Consider the following 4,881-nt stretch of genomic DNA (forward strand, 5'->3'; position numbering starts at 1 on the left):
ATAACGTGTCTCTAGAGTTATCGATGAGCACTCCTCTCGGTAGTTACAGTCCCCCGAACTCTCAATCTCTGCCCTGCGGGTGTACGTTGAGCGATCCCCACACCAGGGATCACAAGGAAACCTATGGCCGTCGTGGTCGAACATAATTGCACTCCCTTTATGTCACGATAACCGGGTTTTGTCAGTTTTTCTCATTGTCGTTAAAAACTGAATGGCGACTCCTATATTACTAGTCGATTGGGTGTAAACTCACAGGAAATCTAATTACACTTGATCTGACGACGTCACGCCCACGAGGGACGAGGTCATGCATTAGCCTCGTGCTTTTTCGACCCCCTCACGCATGGTAGATATTGTTGTATGAAAACTCAATCATATCCAGGCTATCTTCCCAACCTCCTTGGAAATCGATGACGCATGCTCGAAGCATGTCCTCAAGGGTTTGGATGGTTTTCTCAGTTTGTCCATCGGTGGCTGGATGGAATGTTGTACTCATTTTCAATGTCGTACCAAAGTTCTTCTGCACACTTTTCCAGAAGTTCGAAAGAAACCTTGAATCCCTATCCGATACGATATCCTTAGGAACTCCATGTAATCTCACAATATTCTTAATGTAAGATTTGGCAAGTTGTTCCATTTTCTAGGTTTCCTTCATTGGTATAAACACTACCTACTTGGTCAACCTATCTACCACGACCCAAATTGTATCATTTCCGGTTTTCGACTTGGGAAAACAAGTGACAAAGTCCATTGAAATACAGTCTCATTTCCAACTTGGAATCTCAAAAGGCTGGACCTTTCCTTGAGGTCTCCTATGCTCTATCTTGACTTTCTGACAAGTCAGACATCTAGCCACAAATTCAGCCACTTCATTCTTCATTCTTGGCCACCAATAGACCTTTTTCAAATCCTTATACAACTTGTCACCACCTGGGTGCACAGAATATGGCGTATTGTGCCCTTCTCTCATCAATTTCTCCTTCAATTAACCACACTTTTGAGGCACGCACCACCTGCCTTTGTACCTCAAACTTCCATCATTATAGATCTTGAAATCTAATTCCTTTCCTTGCGAAATCTTTCCTTGATTCGCTCCAACTTTACATCACCAGCCTGATTCTTCCTAATCTCATCAAATATTGACGGCTGGATGGTTAAGTAATCTATCATTCCCTCAAGACATTCACCACTCACTATTTCAACGTTCAATCGCTGCATATCCTTACACAGCTCGTTAGCAACTACTAACGCATTCACACTATGACTTGATTTCCTACTCAAGGCATCCGCAACTACATTGGCTTTTCCTTCATGGTATTGAATGTCCAGATCATAATCCTTGATTAACTCCAACCACCTTCGTTGGCGCATATTCAAATCTTTCTGTGTGAAAATGTACTTCAAACTCTTATGATCCGTGAATATCCTACATTTCACACCATACAGATAGTGTCTCCATATCTGCAAAGCAAACACTATGGAGGTTAGCTCTAAATCATGGGTAGGGTAATTGGATTCATATGGTTTCAACTGCCTCGATGCATACGCAATAAACTTTCCGTTCTGCATCAATACACACCCTAAGCCATTCTTAGAGGCATCACTATATACATCATAGGTACCACTCTCATCTGGCAAAGTTAACACCAGCGCGGTTGTCAATCGCGTCTTTAAGGCTTGGAACGCCTCCTCACACTGGTCATTCCATTCAAACTTTGCTTCCTTCTTCATCAAGGTTGTCATTGGCTTGGCTATCCTAGAGAAGTCTTGCACAAAACGTCTGTAGTAGCCAGCTAATCCCAGAAAACTTCGAATGTCAGTCACACTCTTGGGTGTAGGCCATTCACTAACAGCTTTGATCTTAGCAGGGTCTACTGCCACTCCTTCTTTAGACACAAAATGTCCCAAAAATGCAACCTTTTCCAACCAAAATTCACACTTTGAGAACTTGGCATACAACTGGTTATCTCTCAGCGTACTCAACACTGATCTCAAGTGTTCAGCGTGATCCTCTTCACTCTTCGAATACACTAGGATGTCATCTATGAAAACCACTACAAACTTGTCCAAATAAGAATGGAACACACAGTTCATTAAGTCCATAAATATTGCAGGTGCATTGATTAACCCAAAAGGCATAACGGTGAACTCATAATGTCCGTATCTAGTCCTGAATGCGGTCTTTGGTATATCGTGGTCAGCAATTCTCAATTGATGATAACCTGAGCGCAAATCAATCTTTGAAAAGATTCATGCTCCTTTCAGTTGGTCAAATAGGTCGTCTATCCTAGGTAAAGGATACTTATTCTTGATCGTGACCTTATTGAGCTCCCTGTATGTTAGGTTATGATACATATAAATGAATATAAATCATGCGGAAAAACCATAAAAGCCAGGATTCCAAATTAATTGCCACATAACAATTAGCATAATTTAGGATGCATACTCTTTGTAGCGTGCCCTTCCTTGCTGCGCCCGAACTGAACAAGAACAAGTCTTTAGGACTCCAAGTGTCGTCCCTCCGTAGAAAGTCCACAGCACGTCCGGATCCGCCTGATGTTTAATTAACTAGAATCGCCCCAAAGGTACTATGTATTTTCGGTTTTATGTAGCAAAATAATGACTGAATTTTATGCCTAAAACTCTTATGAATACTTGGAAAACTCGTTTTAAATTGTGAACTATAATCACATATTTATAGGGTATGGAATCGGGTATTAGAATCCTACTAGGAAACGAATTAACTAATCTTAATTTAATTAAATTTCTATTAATTAATTATCTAGTAGATTTAGGAATTTTATCTTAAACGAATCCTACATGATTTAGGTTTCGTACGCAACCACAAACACACACGAGCATGACCCGCATGCGCGCAGGCCATGCCCGCGCATACGCAAAGCCCGCAGCAGCTACGAAGCCCACGCGTGCTGCCATTGTGCTTGCAGCCTTTGGCGCGCTGGGCCTGGCCTTGCGCTGGGCCTGGCGTGGCCTGGGGCTGCTGTGAGGCGTGCTAGGCTTGATGGACGTGGGCCTGGCTTCGCGTTGGGCCTTCGTCTAGCAAGCTCGTCCGATGCTAATTCGTACGACGCGCTTCCGATTAATTTCCCGATTTCGGAATTCATTTCCGATACGAACAATATTTAACATTTCCGATTCCGGAATTAATTTCCGTTTCGAACGAATATTTAATATTTCCGTTTCCGGAATTATTTTCCTATTCCGATAATATTTCCGATTCCGACACTATTTCCGTTTCTGGCAATATTTCAGATTCCGGCAATATTTCCATTTCCGATAATATTTTCCGATACGTACCATGTTTCCGTTTCCGGCAACATCTACGACTTGGATAATATTTATATTTCCGATACGATCCATATTTCCGTTTCCGGCAATATCATCGTTTCCGGAGTATTCATTATTTGCCTTTGACGATCTCAGCTCCCACTGAAACCAAGATTCGTCGATTCCGAATATCCATAGATGGAGTATTTGATGCCATCAAATACTTGATCCGTTTACGTACTATTTGTGTGACCCTACGGGTTCAGTCAATAGTAAGTTGTGGATTAATATCATTAATCCACTTGAACTGAAGCGACCTCTAGCTAGGCATACAGTTCACTTGATCTCACTGAATTATTAACTTGTATAATTAATACTGAACCGCATTTGTTAGACTTACCATTAAATGCTTACATGGACCAAGGGCATTATTTCCTTCAGTCTCCCACTTGTCCTTAGGGGCAAGTGTGTATTTCCTAATTCCTTTGTCACTCAATGCTTGCTCTTGAACATATGGTAAGAGTTGTCATCCTTATTATGTCCAGAGGTGTTTCTCGGTTTCAGAGTTCAACTGATCAAATAAACAGATAATGATAGCCTATGATTCATCTGAGCACGGCCATGCATTTTACAGTTTCTAGCTTTCCGAGTGGCCTTGTACAACTTTCAGCATCTCATCCCGATTTATGGGAGGACAATCCCAATCTTGCGATCTTGAGATTAGACTTCGTTTGATAGGTGATTACCCGAGCGTTGCCTTTATAGCCTCCTTTTACGGTGCGACGGTTGACAACGTCAAAGTAAGCAGTTCTCAAACAAGTAATCTCAAATCACTCAGGTATTGAGGATTAGTGTCTAATAATTTTAATGAAATTTACTTATGACATATTTTTATCTCTTACAGTAAAGTTTCATAGGTCTTTCCGATACTGGTCTTCCCAAAGTAAGTATCTATGCAAATGATTGTGACATTGCCATGTCCACATAGTTCAAGAAACAGAACTACTAGTCATCTTGCATTCTAGTCGTCTAACGTTTTCTATGCATCCATCTTTATAGAAAACTCCGACCAGGGACCATTTTCAACTTTTGACATTCAAGTTCACTTGATAGACATTCTTAGTCACAGAACTGGTCCTGACAGTCTATCTTGAATATATCGTCAAATTGAAGGGACTCATCATTTAATAAACCACAAATTAAATGGAAAAATGAATTCTATTCATTAATGTGAATGGTTAACCAATAATGTTTTACAAAGTATTAAACTCTAAAACTTTAAAACATTAAATAAGGACATCAAAGCCATTCTCCAACATGCTTGATTCCCATAGCTGCAGTGTGCGAGTTGTCCTTCGCCTGCGGCAGAGGTTTAGTCAATGGATCTGAGATGTTGTCATCAGTTCCAATCTTGCTTATCTCGACTTCTTTTCTTTCAACGAACTCTCGTAGAAGGTGAAATCTACGAAGTACATGCTTGACTCTCTGGTGGTGTCTAGGCTCCTTTGCCTGTGCAATAGCTCCATTATTATCACAATACAGAGCTATTGGTCCTTTAATGGAGGGGACTACACCAAGTTCACCTATGAACTT

This window comes from Spinacia oleracea, chromosome 3, assembly GCF_020520425.1.
Source record: "Spinacia oleracea cultivar Varoflay chromosome 3, BTI_SOV_V1, whole genome shotgun sequence".
NCBI classification, from domain to species: domain Eukaryota; kingdom Viridiplantae; phylum Streptophyta; class Magnoliopsida; order Caryophyllales; family Amaranthaceae; genus Spinacia; species Spinacia oleracea.